This window comes from Nannospalax galili, unplaced genomic scaffold, assembly GCF_000622305.1.
Source record: "Nannospalax galili isolate Female #2095 unplaced genomic scaffold, S.galili_v1.0 scaffold654, whole genome shotgun sequence".
NCBI classification, from domain to species: domain Eukaryota; kingdom Metazoa; phylum Chordata; class Mammalia; order Rodentia; family Spalacidae; genus Nannospalax; species Nannospalax galili.
The window spans coordinates 2179318-2197420 of NW_008335971.1; positions in this window are offsets into that span (position 1 = coordinate 2179318).

The following is an 18103-nucleotide window of genomic DNA, read 5'->3' on the forward strand; positions in this document are numbered from 1 at the left end:
TATCATGTATAACAAATATAACATTAAATACCATAGTTCTTTGTAGAAAAAAAACATTGGACATAAACTGTGGGTATGGACAGAACTGGTTACCAGCACAGAAAAAAAATACTACAGCAGATGAGTTTGCATGCCCTTCGAGAAGCCTTCTAATGTGGGATTTGGGGAGTATTCATTCCAACCCTCAAATCTTATATCAACAGTGAATTGCTGCTGCAGTTTTTCATTCATTGAGAAAATCCAGAAATTTGGCATATGTAGTCATAAGGTGCCTCTCTAACTAGCTCCAAATAAGATCTTTGGATGTTGACAGCTCTTTTGTTTAGTTTGTGTTGTTTTTCTTTTTTTCTCTTTTTTTTCATTTTTTTAAATTGAGCTTTTTAAAATTCATACATTTCCCACTCAAATTCAGACTACCTCCCCATCCATGCCTCCCCCTATCCCCCCCATGGAACCCTATGCACTCTGCCGTACATGCTGAGTCCTATTCATTCAGGTGTTTGTACCCAAATGTCCTTCACTATAAATGTGTCTACTGGAGTCTAGTCAGTCCATCCAGTGGTTGTATATAAGTCATAATCTCCCTAACCCAGCAGCAATCAGCTAGTTCTCAATCTAGTTCTGCCCTGCCACCTATCTCTCACATCACCTTTGGGCCTTTGTTTAACTTAGCTGACATGGTTCCTATGCTTAATACTACTGCTGCCAGAGTTTCACATGAGCAAGCCTCCAGCGGGCTGGAGGCCTCCACCTCCCTGTGTTCACAAACCAGCCCTGGCTCTTACAACCTCTTTCTGCCTCCTCTTCCTCAATGGTCCCTGAACCATGGGTGGGTGAGATTTCATATAGGAGTCCCATCCAACACTCTACAGTCTCTTATTCTCCAAAACTTGGCCAGTTGCATCCTTCTGTGTGCATCACACTCTGATGTACATGGAAGCCTCACTGGTGATAGTTGTGGGATGCATTAGCCCTCTCTCTACCCCTTACTGTGCTATGTTCCGTGAACCTTAGTTGTAGAGAGTCAACTGCAGATGTGTTACCCAGGCGTATGTTCTCTGTGCCTGACCAGATGTGCAGCTGTGCATTAATCTCTATCTGTTGCAAAAAGACACTTCTTTGATGAATGCTTTTTTCCTCTTGAGTTGGATTCTTGCAATGTTGCATCTCTGTATCTGGAATTATGAGCCTTGTAATGTTGAACATTTTGTAATGGTTTTACTTTAATTATTAAGTGTGTGTGTGTGTGTATGTGTGTGTGTGTGTGTGTGTGTGTGTGTGTGCGCATTTGTGCTTGAGCATGGATATATGCAATGTGTGTATTGGAAGACCAGAAGAGGGCACTGGATGCCCTTGAGCTGGAGTTGCAAGGTGTTGTGAACCAACTGTTGTGAGTGCTGGGAACTAACTTCATGTCCTCTGCAAGAGAAGCATGCACGCTTAAGAGTTGAACCTTTTCTCTGGCCCCAAATTTTGAGGGTTTTTTTAAACATTCTTTTCATTATTTTTATTTTCTGTCTATGAGTGTTTTGCCTGCATGTCGTGTCATGCAATGCCCACAGAAAACAAAAGAGAGTATCAGATCCCCTGGAACTGGAGTTTCAGATGCGGCTCTGTGGGTGCTTGGCAATCGAACCTGGGTCTTCTGGAAGAACAGCAAGTGTTCTTAAGTACTGAGCCATCTATACAGCCCCAAATTTGTGGGCTTTAATACGCTTTTCTGGTAAACATCACTTCACATATGGAATATTACAATTCCTTACTGGGGGATTAAAGTGCCTTATGGGAGGTGATTCTAGATATCACTCAGATTTTGCTTCATTTTCCTTTCCTAATGTCTAGTGTCAGTTTCTATGTTCTTGCTACACTAAATTTTACCTGTAAATATGATGAAATCCTGAATTCTGTGAATTACCAATCCTAAGGTGTGTATTCAAAAATTTCTGAAAATAACATCAGAAATTCCAACAATTTTTCAAACTATGTACATGTGAGAAACTGTACATGATATCCTATGGTACCTAATACAATGGCAAATGCAAGGATTAATCTATTTTATGCTGTATTAGAGAAACAAAAATAAAAATAAATAGCTGTCCCTTCCTGTTTTGTCTTTGAAAATAACTTTATCAAAATGTATCACAAATCATATAGGTAATGGAACTTTTATCTTTAACTTAGTTAATAAGCCATCTGTTACAAATGCTGCATGAATTAATACAATACGTTAATACAAAAATATGTTTATTTGTGAATTACCATTTCCAAATATTTGGAGTATGAAATGATTTTAAGAGATTAGTTATTTCTTAGGCCAAAAGAAATTGAGAATCTTTGTAGGAAATCTTTAGCAAGGCCAAATTCATAAGTTTGTGATAAAATAGATTCACTGCATAAATAGACAAATGAAGACAGAAAGGTTAAAGGAGGAATGGAGGCTTATAAATAATTTAGTATTTAAAAAATTCTGTGCTATCTTCCTAAACATTTATAATTTTGAAGGTTATTTTTCATAACTTAAAAATGTATTAATTCATTGATGAGTCCATATTATGTATTTTGACCATATTCCCCCTTCCCCTAACTCTTTCTAGAAATCCCCCACCTCAATACCTACCCTACTTTGTGCCCCCCATTAAGTCTAATATGTGTCATGCAAATACTCTTAGGTATGGATCTTGTCCTTAATTGTGACCCATTTACCAGATGTCATACACTTAAAAAAAGATAGGTTTTAATATGTATGATAGAATATATGAAACCCAGTGGAGGCTCTGTACAAAATGTACAAAACCCAATATAAATGTATTAAAAAGAAAGAAAACAGACTCTTCCTCTTCCAGCACATTTGAAATGCCAATAGGTCCTCAGCTAGGACTGGGAGTTCATATGTACCTCTCAGGTTCCATGCTGGAATTTATTCTGGCTTGATCTTGAGCAGGTGTTTTCATGTTTGCACAATGGCTGTGAGTTCACATATGCAACTGACCTATTGTGTGGAAAACACTATTTCATAGATAGGATTTCTGTTGATTTCTGCTGTCAATTTCCTATATGCTATTTGGAAAAATATGAAGAAATTGAATTTTTAAGACTATTATGAATTACTGTGACATCTTTTTCTACAATTGAGGCAAAATTTTTATCCTGAGTTCCTTTTTGTAAATACTGTCCCACTTCTTATTCTTAGCTTATGTGGATTTTGCTGTTTTTTAAATAATGGTGAGGAAGTTCTGCTGATGAGAGTTGAGGAATACATTAATATTCTTTATGACTCCTGTTTCACTATGTTCCTGGAGCCTTAGGTGTGGAGGAAGCTTCCTCATGCAATAGATGCTAATTAACCCAGAGAACCACAGCTGGATGACGTGCAGAGAATAAGACTGCAGGCTATTTATTCCTGAATGGGACATCTAGATCAAAGTTTTGCCATCCAAGGCTCATGAACCACTGCAGAAGAAGGCGCAGAAAGATCGCAAGAGCCAGAAATATTTGATGATCACAAGGAAACTGTACTTCCTAGACAATTTGGAAGTTAGTCATATGAAATTACATCAATGGAAACAGCAAGTACAAGACCTATAAAAGCTCAAGCCAGAAAAAAAATGCCATCACAGATGTGGAAAAGAAGGCCCAAACTTAGCTGAGAACTATTGGCAACCCATAATTATTGGGAAAGGGAATTTCAGTTTACTCTTAGAGTGTGACGCTAGGTAGGTTAACCAGTCTCCAGTGGATGGATGAACAGCAGAGGGAATTTGGGGCACAAAATTGTCACGCTTGGCCTTAATGTACATGACAGAATACATGAAACCCAGCAGGGGAGCAGCTATAAGAGGAATAAAGATAAGGGAGCGTGTCTAAATATGATTAAAACATATTGTATGTAATTCATAAATATTCATTAAAAATGGTCTTCACTATAAATTTCTCACTTCTTTTGAAAAACAGAAATTTGTTTTCTTAAGAAAGAAAAAAGTGTCAGTGATTAGTGATCATACATATGGAAGACAGTTGGAACTGCTACATACGAATTGATGAAACCATGCTTTCATTTAATTTAGTGATATATATCAAGGCTCATGTAGATCTCAATATATAAGAACATTTTGAAAAACAAAAATTTACTTAGAAAAGAATGGTGAATTTGTAGCTGGCACTGTGATAGATGCCAAGAAACTGTGTCTAGACAGGTCATAAACCCTGGATGAAAGCCTGCTACTGTTATTCTGTTAAGTAGGGGTAGGATTAAACAGATTACACATGACTAGTTATCCTAACCATAGATTAGTGCATTTCTCAGCCCTTATCAGAAAAACTTCTTTTTACAGTAGATGGTGATTAGCACAGAGAAGCTCAATTTATCAAGGTACAGAGTTGAAGAGTGTCGACCAAGTTCTCTCAGGGTCCCTTGCTAGTGGTGCTATTAGACAAACCACATAACACATCTTTATCTGGTTTTTTCATGGCTTATATCCAAGTTAGGGGGAAATAAAGTAACTTACAAAGGCGAACATCAGTGCCCCACATCTGGTGCCCCGTTTTATTCTGTGGCTCAGTGGCCTGCCATTCCAGATTGCTTCGGTGCCCCATCCACAGTCTCCTTTAGCTTTTGCCCATACCTTGTGGGCCCACAGTCTCGCCCCAGGTCGGTAAATGCCCCTTTTCCAGTCCACGTGGGCAAGACACTGGGGGAGGGGCAGTTTTTCTTTGCCGAGGCTTCTTTCCAAAATGGCCCTAACTCTCCTCCTTCCCGGGCTAAACCTCCCCAACCAATTCTCAGCAGCAGGCCCTGCCCCTTCGAGGAAAAAGTAGACCCTGGGACACAAAGACTCTGTAGAGTCCTCAGCCCTAAATTAGACATCTGTATCATACTCCTTCCTTCCAAGTTTCAGGGGTTATTGAAAAGAGTGGCCAAAAGATTGAAGTACAATTAAAAATGTTTTTTAGAACACAATAGGGCAGTTATACATATGAACTTAGAGTGTTTGGGACAGCATGGTCAAGACATACAGATCCTCAATCTAGTCAAAGGACCTGCATGGATAGGGTAAGGTCGGGATGATACCCCACAACTAGGTGAGGAGTCATTGGTAAACAATAGCTACTGGGAGAGGGAGAGTCAGTTTTATTTTAGGGTCTGTACCCTGATAGATACACCATATTCCAGTGAATGATCTCACACCCGAGAGCATATGGGCTACATATATTGGACTTGATGATTTTAAAAAATAAAGAAGGCACATTGTTGAGTAAGTATGGAAGTATTGTATGAGGGGGCTTGAATGTGATAAAAATACATTATATGAAATTCAACAAGAACTATTATAAAATGAATAAAAAATTAAAAATGGTGAAACATGACAAAACTATCAATTATGATTGATATGTGTATGAAACACATTCATAACCTTGGGATTATTTTTTACACATAGGATTATGTGACATTACCACACCACATAACAATTACCTGAATAAAACAGCCTTTTTGTTAACTTGGTTTTTAGTTTTTAAGAATGGGCCTGAGCTTGGAGAACATCCATTTCCCCAGATGTCTCTTGGAGCTGTGCATTGGAACCATGCTGCCGGAACTGTGTCCTGAGTCAGGCCTCACCCATAATTTTATTCAAAACTGCTTCTCCAGCTTCGGTTGGTGAAGCACAAGCTTCATCTCTAGTTCTAGAATATTTCATAAAAAAGCAATGTTAAGCATTCTTTCTCAATCTTCATTTTTTTTAGACAGGGTCTCCCTGTAGCCAGGTGGCCTGGAACACAAGCTTGGATCCCATTATCAGACAATATTATCTTTTCATCTCTAGTTCTAGAATATTTCATAAAAAAGAAATGTTAAGCATTCTTTCTTAATCTTCATTTTTTTTAGACAGGGTCTCCCTGTAGCCAGGTGGCCTGGAACTCGCCATGTAGATCAGGCTGGCCTGAAACTCACAGAGATCCTCTTGCCTCTGCCTCTTAAGTGCTGGGATTAAAGGTGTGTGCCACCATGCCCAGTCTAATCTTCATATTTTAAATGAAGCTATGTGTAGTACTGCCTGCCAGGGCTTTGATATGTGAAGTCTCAAGCACATCCACTTTCATTTATTATTTGGGGGGGTGAAGTAGCAAATTGAGGTTCGGAGGAAACAAGACCAGGTACCCAGGTCACAAGAGCACATGGTTCAGTGAGCTTGACAAGGTCAATTAAAAACAATATTTCCACCTGGGCTATTTGTATGTAATTATGAATTTTTGGAAGTAGAATGTTTTGTGCTTTACTGGGATAGTTGATGCTGTTTAGCTTGGCCTAAAAATCAGCTGTGAGTAACAGGATACCTTCATCACAGGGGGAAAAAATCTTCTGGGAATTATTTCCTCAGGATCAATGCTCAGAAGAGTGGTCCAGAGGAGTCTGACCTTCCATCTCAAACTGGAAGCATGATTTGATAATGTGTGTGAGTCTCCCACATGGTTCTGGTCTTGAAGGCATGAAGAGCTTATCAAGAGACTCTGAGACTTTGTATCCCTTAGAGGACAGAAGATTCCACTGGTGAAGGTGCAGCCTTATTTTCAATGCAGTTCAGAGGCCAGTGATGAAATGGGCTTATGCACAAGTGGACCAGCGACTGTAGTGCAGCAAGGATCTCTTTAGACTAACGCCCCTTTCTTTCTTATATCTTTGCTTCAGCATCATTCACTTCAAAACATTTTAATCAGTAGGATATATAACTAGTAAAAGTCACAATGCTTTTATGACTTAAGACATTTACAAACATGAAGGAATTATCTTTTTTCAAGAGTAATAGAAAACTTTTCAGCAAGACCCTTGATGGTGATAATTTGTCCAGTAGTCTGTTTTTAAATTAATTGACTATGATGCAGTATTCTCTTATTAGCTTATCTTGGATGATGAAGTAAGGGAGTCATTTACTTATGTATCAAGATGTTTTTCTCAGATGCAATAGCTTTGGGGACCAATTTATTTTAATGAGAAGCCATTGTAGAAAAAAGAATGGAAGCTTGTCTTGAAGTCACTGAAGTGTGTTTCCTGAAGTTTTACAATCTTGAGACAAAATCACTAGTTCTCATAAACCAAGTATTTTTCTGAGTTCATTATGACCTACTCTTTATAACTTCACACCATTTCAAAGCAATACCTTCATTGTTCTTTGAAATAATAAGTTCTAACTCGTGCATTCCATGTGCTAGTTTATTTATTCAGAACTAAAATAAATCTACATATGCTTCCTGAGTTTTCTTTGATGGTCCTCCGTTTTTTCAGAAAAAATCAAAAGTAGCAGAAATAATAAAGTTACCTGACAAAAGTTCCCTTGCCCCCCTGGAAGAGGGCATACAGCTACTGAAGTCCTTCTACTTTAGTGCTGGAACTTCTTACGGTCTGTGTGCAGGGCATCCATGGCATCACATCTGATTACCCTGCCAAATTTTCAGTGAGGCTGATGAGGCCAAACTCTCTCAATAGCCATTGCAAAAGTGAGCACAGCAATAAAAACAACATGTTTGGCATTAAAGTGTGAAAAATAGAATATGGCTAATAAGGCAGGTAACAGGGAGGGCAATTTAAAGAAGAGCAGAGCAATCATTTCCATGTTTTCATTTAACATATGGGAAGGGTTAGGATATGACATGGAGCTTGCCACTCAGTGAAGCCCCCAAAATTTGGCACTTATTAAGTTGATGAGTGGCTGTTACTTGCAAAATAGAGTAAACTTGGAGAACCTTAATATCCATTAAAAAAAAATCTTTAAAAATTTTACTAGAAATATAAACTAATTCTGTAAATGCAAATGAAACACACAAGACAACTGGCTTCTAAGAATAAGAAGCAGCAGAGGACTGGGAGCTAAATACCAAGCAGGAGAGATAAGGGAAGCAATGGGCTGGGGATGCTTAAATTCATTATAAGAAACATAAATGGGGCAAATAAATATCAGAATAAACACAACAATAAGGCAAAGTGAAATTCTCCAAGATGTAGCTCAAATACTGAATGGAGAAAAATGAGTGGAAGTTAGAGAAATGGAGATCAGGATGCATGGATTACAGTATAATTAAATACATTAAAACACAAATAAAAAATACAAAGCAGTGAGTTACAGAAGAAAGTGGGTAAAGAAAGATATAGGGGCTAAACTATTCTTGACCTCTAAGAGAAAGTGGATTTCACATTAGGAGCCCCACAGAACTTAAGAAATATTTTTGTCAAATACTTGTGAAGCAATGATGATCAATTAACAATTCTGAGAGAAATTACAATATTATTGCCTATAAATAAAGAAGAATAAGTATGACTGGCATCATAATATATACCTGTGAACAAGTTGATAGAAGAATGTTCTCACTGATATAAGGTACACCTTAACATGTTTAACCCTGTGATTTTATATCCACTGAAAGTATCCAAAAACAAATTTAGGAATTCTTATGTTGAACATGATACCAATCAAAATATAAACTGACTTTTTTTGTTTTTTTTGAGACAAGATATCCCTGTAACCCCAGTAGGCCTGAAATTCAGTATGTAGAATAGGCTGGCCTCATTACGGTGGAGATTGGCCTGCCTTTGCCACCAGAATGCTGGGAGTAAAGGTATACACCCCCATCCCTAGCCCTCAACTGACTTCTTATAGACACCATGATGCCAATTCTAAATTCTATATGGAAATACAGAGTTGAGAAACATATGCTGCCTGATTTCAAGGCTTACTATTCATCTATAGTAACACAAGTTATGTGGTGTTAGCTTCAATGTGGCAAATAGCTCAATAGTAGTATATTGTATGGGGTGTACAGAAATACTCTCTATATAAATGTGCCTGATTAATGTTTGAAGATGTTGGTGAAAGCATAAAATAAGAACCAATTCCAAAAGAATGATGAAGTTTAACCATTTCGTCCCTAGGAATTGATATACAAGAAGAGGAAGTGTGTATCTGATATACAGAAAATTGTACATACATTCTCATTGAAGACTCTTCTGAGAGTCAAAATCTGGAAGGTGCTGAAATATATGGTAATAAAAAGATAAATAAAGATGTCCAATGTGTGTATTGAATTGCTGCTTTGTAAGGAGGAATGAATGATAGGATAATTATGTTCATTGAAATAAACTAGAACAAAACCAGTACATAGTATAATTAATGCATATAAAAATTTAAAACTATAGGCCTCTGCATGGTAACAAAATGATAATCTATTTCAGGGAAGCAGTGCATGTTGGATTTGGGAGAGGGACAGTATCATGGAAGGAGATAGCATGAGGAAACCTGAGGTATGCAGGATATACTCAGAATCACAATCATTTCCCTGGTATATCCATACACTAAGCCTTGTCAAACCTCACACTTTAAATGTATGCAGTTTTAAAATAATAAGATTAGATGTGCATTGAAAACAAGACTTGGGGCAATGGAACTGGAACTCATCTGGTAGCTTCTCCTCTAGAGAGCAGCACTCATAGTTGTAGAGGACACTATTGTAAGTTGCTAAGGGAGAAATCAATCAGTGGTCCAAGCCCAGCTTTAAGGCCTAATAACCACAGCAGTGACTTGCACAGAAAACTATATTGGTGCAGTGCTGTCACTTTTATCTGAGGGGTAATCAATAGCTACCTAACTGAACTTAAAGCCTGCTCATTGTGAGGGACTCGTGTGGCACTGTAAATAGCCAAATAAACATGCCTGGGGAGGTCATAGATCCTAGAGAAAAAGCTATGACTGTCATTTCCCTAGACAAACATAATTTCTCACTGTATAAATAAGTATCTTTAATGAAGCTAAATAAGTATGCTTATATTTATGACCAGATATACTAGTCACCATTCATCAAAGAAGCTACTTTATGTAACAGACAGAGACTAATACAGAATTCTACAACTGGTCACACACAGAAAATAAGCGTCTGAAAGATGCTTAGCTCTAACTGACAAATCTGCAATGGAATCTCTATACCTAAGATTCATGGAACATAATGGAACAGGGGGTAGAGAGAATTCTAATGCATCTCTCACCTCTCACCAGCAAAACTTCCATATGAAGCAGGGAGATGAACACAGAAGGCCATAAATGGCCAGGAGTAAGAGAAAAAGAGACTGCAGAGTGTGTGTCCCTGGATAGAGCTCATATTGAACTTCACCCTCCAAGGGCTCAGGGACCATTGCAGTAAAGGAGTCAGAAAGATTGTAAAAGCCACGGATGCTGTATGACCATAAGGAAATACAAGGTCCATCAGGCTTCTGTGAACATGTTCACATGAATTTACAGCAATGATGACAGCATGCACAGGGCCCATGCAAACTCAATCGGACAAAAATCAACATGTACCTGGGGAACTATTGGCATCTGATCATTACTGGGTGAGTGAGAGATGATCTCCTTTTAGATAGCTACAATAGGTTCCAAAGGATAAACCTACACCAAGGGACATCTTGGTAGACAAACTTGACATGATGGGCATTAACATATATGTCAGAGTACATGAAATCTGTGGTTGACAGTTGGAGGGTGCAGAGAGGAGAGAGGGTCTAAATATGTTTAAGATGATGCATTGTATGACATGCACAAAATTCCGTTTTAAAAGAAGTGAACAAAATCCTAGGATTTTTACCAAAAGAATTACATATATTGCGATTATAGCAAATGTTGAATGTGAAGTATATTAAAAGTAAGGTTAGCAGGGTATTTGAGCATGTCTCTGTATGTGCAAATGTGTGTAGAATTCTTCTATACCTTTTAATCGTGTGTTTATATATTATTATGTTATAGAATATACTTTAAAACATGTATTTTGTCATTAGTGACTTTAGTATTAAATGAATACGGTACCTAGAGAGGATAGTTGTCTCTTTAATTGCCAAAAGTTACATAAACTTGCCCGAGGTACAAATTATCTGAATTGATGTTCCTTCAAGTGTCACTATTACATGTACCTAGGTAAAGGGGAACTGAGATTTATTTGTTTGCCTCTGAGTCTGTTTACACTCCTTGGGTGTTGATATAGCTAATGAAAATGTCATTTTCCCAGTTATTTAGTACCATTTATTCATCATTTGTTGTAGTTCTCCATTTTAATTTCTGTAATTCATTCCATCTCAAAGCAAAATTCAGAACACCATGCTGCCAAGTGCTTTATCTATTTCTTTAATGTGAACCATATTCTCTTACAAATCAAAGACAATAGTTACTTATGAAATGCTATGGTGAAACAAATAGAATCCAGAAAACAAAACCTTTAAAATAATTTACACTTCCTTGAATGTTTTTATCGAAACAGCATAATAACCATATAGGCAAAGACTAGAAAGCTTGACTAATTGAAAATCATTATCTATTCATTACTGATCTTTAAAGGAAAAGAATAAACTTCAAAAGAAAATGTGGCTATGAGGGAGGGAGAGGAGGGCGATGGAGACTAAGGGTGAAGATAGAGTGCAGTGAATGAAGAAGGCTGAGGAAGCAGATGCGGAATAGTTGAGATCAGGAGAAATGGTTCTTTGTGTTGTATCAGCACTTGCTCAGTAGTAACGTCTCCTTCTGGGTGCATTGCTGTGACATACCTAACTGGCTAATTCCTTGAACTTGATTTTTCTGCACTCTTAAATGCTTTATTTAACTGAATTTTAATATTTGTTTAAAGACAGTATTCAGTAACTCAGAGAAGAGAAAGCTGTAATACTCTGGGTTAATATCACAAAAAGGCTGACTTCAACCTGTGTTCTAGAGAAAGGGCTGTTTGACAGATCACAAGGAAATCCAGGATCACAGAGGAATCAGCAGCAGCTGCTGCATTCAGCAATTTAGAGTATAGCCCTGAGTAAAAGCAAGCCTGCAGGGATTTTTTTTCCCCCTTCATATCCTCCCCTCCAATTTCTGACAAGAGAAACGTCTATACAGTGCCATTTACTTTGCCTGTGGAGCTCTAATGACTGTTCTGCTAAGGCAACCTAGTGAGCTCCAGGTCGAAAATAATGACTATTGGACAAGAGGTGTCACCCCCAGGGTCAAAGAGTGAAGTTTTGAGGCCTCTGCACAGGATGAAATGCTATCTGTCCACAGTGGTTGCGGGGGTGGATTCAATCTGGCACCAAAGTGATTTGTCTCTAAGCAGCTTCCGCTGAAATAAAGAAACGCAGCTAACAGCATTCTGATAGCGATGGGGTCAAAGGTCAGTGATCGAACTGTAGTTACACACTTCCAAAATTTTCTAGGTCTGAGAACCTAAATGCTGAATCCTGAATGGTAAAGCCATTTTATTAAAAACAAACAAACAAAAAAAAAAACACAGAAATCATCATGACATAGAAGTACTATTTAGTAAGTTCATTCAGTCACCAAATATTAATTGGCAATTTAGATATTTAAAAGTTCTCTTTTTTGAACCCTGGTAATAGCTCTGCTGGTAAAATGCTTGCCTGGTAAACAAGAGGATCAGAGTTTGAGTTCAGTCCTTGGCAACCTTGACTAAATCCTGGGCATGATGGCAAATGCTCAGTAGGAGACACACTGACAAGACACACACACTAGGACTCAGTGGCTGGTTAATGTGTACAAATTGGTGCGGTCTAGGCCAAAAGAGCTCCTTATGAAACATTTCTGAGGATGACATGTGGATATCTCCCCTGTCCTCCAGAGGAGCACATCCACATGTGCATCTATCATGCACAGACAAACATTTATACACACAAACATGCATATATACATACATTTAAAAGGTCTCAAATTTAAATCCAAGTGAAGGGATGAGTGACGTAGTCTGGATAAGTAAAAATTTTTGCATGTAAATTGCCTGGTAGATTATTTTCCCAAATAACAAATGTAACAACATAGATATCTTCATTTAGTTGCCTTAGATAAGTATTACAGGTCCAATTAAACTCTCGAGGAAATAACAAGTCTCATATTGTTTTTTTCCTCTTCACAAAAAATATGGTTTTCCTCTCTGAATTTTAGCCTCTGGGTAACATTTTTATATGAATAATACTGTCTTTTAAAGTAAGACAAAGAAGAAAAGTAAGAGAGAGAGACATTGTTGCAGATATGTTTGCTTGAAAAACAATGACCTTTAAAATTTTCATAAAATTAGGAAATTTGAAATATATCTAATGATCAAATGACACAGTATATTACATTTGTTATCTGAATACACTATCCCTTCACATTGCTATACTTTTACATGAATTAATATTTAATTTTACCAGTGATCTTCTGAAGTGAAAGTATTAGACCCACTTATATTTGAGGACAGTGAAGCTTATAAAACTGAAGGTTAAATAATATGCTAGAGACACCAGATTTTGCTAATAGCTGCCTGGTCAATATGTAAAAATATCACAATATTAAAGAAAATAGTATAAACGATTATATATTTCCATTTCACTACCCATAATAAATACTCATCATCTTTTTACCCCATATGAAAAATTTAAATAACATAAAAATGTGAGAAAATTAAGTGAAAACCCAATTCATTTGTTTGGTGAGCTTTTGCTCCTTTTACATCGTGATATTTCAAATTTATATCTATGCATCTTAATACACTGAAAATTCATTTGCAAATAAACTTCTATAGGATTTTAATTTAAATATTCTTTTTTAATTCAGATATTACAAAATGTTACTGATACATTTTATAAAAAGAATCTAGCACTGTATATGTATATTATTATGTTACAGTATATTAAACGTTTTTGGTCAAAATTATTTTTTTTTACAACTACTATGGACTACATTCTGGTACCTCCCAATATTTATGGGTTTACATCTTAACTTTTAATATTACTATGTTAATAGTGGCTGTCTTGAGGAATGAATACAGTTTGAGTGAGTTCCTATAGATGGATTCCTTCTCCACAAGGACCATGTGAGTACAAGGAGAGAGAAACATGGTTCTAAACACATAACAGGTGCACTTCATGCATGCACACAGCTCTGAAATAGCTCAGCTCAGATCTGAGAATATTATATAAAGGGAATTGCCGTGATTTCTGCTGTCATAGAAATATGATGGATAATTATTGAAAAAGAGACAATCTTTTTTCTTTTGGATCTTCATCATGTATCAAATTGCTATGTCATTGTGTTAGGTTACATTAGAAGATTTGGTTTTAAAATCTGTTTTTGAAGTGTGTTCTAATTACGTTTCTGTTACTATGATAAAACACTGACTAAAAGCAACCTGGGGAAGACAGCATTTATTTAATCCATTATTGGAGGAATCCAAGGCAGGACTCAAGGCAGGAACCCATAGGCAGGAAACGAAGCAGAGTCCAGAGAAATGTGGCTATAATTTTCTCAGCTACCATGTTTACACAGCCCATACCTAGCTGCCCTGGCATAGTACTACCCACAATGGACTGGGCTCACCTACATCAACTAATAATTAAGAAAATTCCTCACTTGCTGGGTGTCTGAAAAATTCTATTTCCTTGTTTCTATTTCATTCAACACTTCTGTTTCTGAATGTCTTTCTGCCCCCTCTTCCATAGTGCTCCCTAAGTCAGGTGTCCAACTTAGGGATAAGCATTGTGCAGTCTCTTGTCCATCACAAATACTTATTCTTTGTGCTTTAACAGTTGTGGAACTCTGTAGTAGTCTCCATTCATTGTAGAAAGAAGCTTCTTTGATGAGTGGTGAATGGTACACTTGTCTGTAAATATAAGGATAATTTATTTAGAATATAGTAAAAAATTAAGTTGGTCGAGGGAACTGATAAAAGTAGGTTTTTCCTCTAGGGTCTATGCCATCTCTAGCTACATGTATTGGACTATGTTATAGTGACAGACATGAGTTCTATCCCATTCATCAGGCCTTAAGTCCAAGTATATAGTTATTGATTGTACCCAAAAGAGAAGTGCTATTATTGCACCGATAGAGGTTGTTTCCCAGGCTGGTTGTTGTTGTGGTTCATAGACCCCACAGCTAGATGGGATCACTGATTGATTTTATTCCTTGGCATTGTTCATAGTATCTCCTGACATTATGAAATGTAGTCTTCATGAAGAAGGCTTCTATGTCAGTTCCAGCTCAATTACTCCAAGTCCTGTGTCAAAAGTATGTCCCGTCTTCAAAAATATGGTCTTACCTTCAAGTTCTGGTACATAACCAAGGGCTATGGAAATAACATTTTCCCTTGCTTGGCACTGAGTTGTTTATATAGCCTTCAACTGTACAGCTATACATATGCACACACACACACAAACACAAATGTGTCACATAATGTGTCATGGGTATAATGTATATTATTCAGTAGTTTTTTGGACTATCCCTTCTGCTTTTTTACACCATCTAAACATCATTTTTCCCTCCTTTCTCTCCCCCTACTTAATCCTCCCTATTACCTCCCCAGTTTAAAATGATTTCATGTAATGGTGTTTAGAAAATGGTAACTTACATGATTATTTCCCTGAAAAGAGAGAATTAGTCTTTATTAATATCAATAATTAGTCTATATTAATATCAATATAATTTCTAACTTGCTGGCCCTTGGGTGGATATGAGCCCTTGTCCTCAGTGGTTGCTTTTCTTCATTTATGGATACAAACCGCTGTCCATTCTTCCATAGTCTGCACTGGATGTACAGACCCTCCTCTATCAGCTGTGCATACTATTCTTCTGACCATAAAACTTAATTCTTTTTTTAAGCTTTCATTTAAAGATACATTGAGTATTTTATTCATCTTTGAACTACTCTCCCACAAAAAAGACATTGACAGGTTTACTTTTATGGCTTATACAATATACAGCTCTGTATATTGAAAGAAAATTCCCTTAATTTGGCTTGTTAATACCATACCTCATTTACAAACTCCTCTGCTGATAGTCACAAAGTATCTGCAAGCCCCTTTACTTTAACAGGTTTTCATTAATTTATATATTAGTCATATTTTTGTTAATAAAAGTGAAGAACTTCAGCATATAATTTAAGTAGTATATACTGCACTATTTTTTCTCCCAAAGTAAATCCTTTATGCTGATAGTGTTAGACAGTACAAGTACTATCATGCATCCTCACTCTTAACTGAGAACCAAATTAAAGAAGGAAAAATATACTGGTTTGCCTATTAACGCTGTTCAGTGCGATATCTGTAACCTTTTATTGAGAACTAGTTCTATGGATATTATTGTAAAAATATGCCATTTGGGAAATGAATGGGCTCCAAGAAAAGAAACTGGAGTCTTATCCAGCTTGCCTATGGAGAGTATGTCTGTAGACCAGGGAAAGATAGAACTCTAATGATTGCTCAGGACTTGAAATAATTTATCAAGGAATATTCTGGTATGGGGCATGTGTGGTGAAAGGTTAACTCAGTCTAGGTTCACATAGGTGGTCTTCATGATGAAGTTTATCTTCTGAAGTGTAAACCCCAAGGTTTAGTTTATCCTTCAGAACAAGATGGAGGAAGACCTCCTTGGTAGTGCAAAAAGTGAAGATGCAAACTTTTTATACTTGCTCAAGGATGAGCCAGGTCTGTTACTCTCCCTACTGTACATTGTCTCCTGTTCCACTAGCCATAGTCTGCTAGCTTAGCACTATATTCTTCTGCTTGGCTTGGTCTATGCCAGGAGAAGCTTGTGGTCAATTCTGATTTCCTCATAGTTTCTTGACAATGTAGAAGTTTGTCCCAGTCTTCTCCCTCTGAGTTCCTACTTATTTGGGGGCTAGCATGAGACAGGAATGTGAGTCTTCTCTTATGTGCAATTCTTCTCATGTCTTTTCCACATACCACACAGAATGTGGAAGAGTTTACCTTTATTTCTACATACTTGAGATAACTTCACACCATTTTCTATATCCGTTTTGCTTTATGATTTATAATAAAAATATTGAAGTCTGTCTTTCAGGTTTTATCTTGGAAGAGGTAATGGAGTTTATTTTTAAATACCTTTCACTTTTGAAATATTTGACTTTTAGGATTTCTTTTTGTTCATGAAAAGGAAAGAATAACAATATAGATATAAAAGATTGAATATGAAACCTTTATTTCTTTATGCATATTTATTACACTGGTTACAAAATACATTAAGGAAAAATGAATTACCAAGAATGATATGTTAGGGACACAGTAGGACTCACATATTAATACAAAGCAAGTTTTACAGCACATTTTAAAAGTGTCTGAAATTACTGACTTCAATTTAACCTCAAAATTTATTACTAGGCTTAGAGGTTATAGAATTGAATAAAATGGGCATGTTTAATATTTTTATGGAGACTCTAAATTTGTGAAAATTGAAACTTTAAAAAAATATTCAAAATATTTTATTAAATCTCAAAAAATGGCCAAGGAAAAGTGAAGAATAAATGAAAGAGACATCTGGGACAATTTCCTGTAAGAATTACATTTAAGCTGAAGGCCAAGAAGGCAACACTAATTGCCCAGGCCTTGCGAAGGGTGGCAAGTAGTATTCAGGAGGAAACAAGGTTTCAAAGAGAAAGGTCAGAGCATGAGTTTGTGAATGCTGTAAGACAAACATTATTCAAGCAACAGACTTTCTAACTTGATGAATTATTAGACTTTAGTGGTTAAGTGAAGTAGTTTTGCAATTGATTGTCATTGTAAATAATTTTTCTTCTAGAGTTGTGGAACAAAAACATTTGGAGATTCTTGCCTGTGTAGTAAAAATATTAAATATTGTGGCTTATGATTCAGGAAGGCACAAATAGATATATTTTAATCATGTTTTAATGGTGAAACAATATAATTTTGTAACTGACATATAACACTAAGAAATTAATAAACAAAAAGTGTTTAAGGCTTTAGGAAGGGACAAATAACAACTAGTGGTGCCACTCTTATTAAAGTGTGTTCCCAGAAAAAAATATTGATTTAAATATGGTGGAAAATAATGGAGAAATATTTAGTGGAGGGTCTCTATGGGAAATAGAAATGAAGCTAGTTTTTTTATAGAGTTTATGTCCTTAGACAAAATTATGGAAATTCAATAGATAATACCCAAATTTTGTTATGTAATCAAAAGGTATATGTTTAACAAATTTACATCTGTAAAACGAGTATTTGTTTAGGGCCCACGGTCTTATTGATGCTGTAAATGTACTGATATTATCATATTTAAAAAAATATTTTATTATT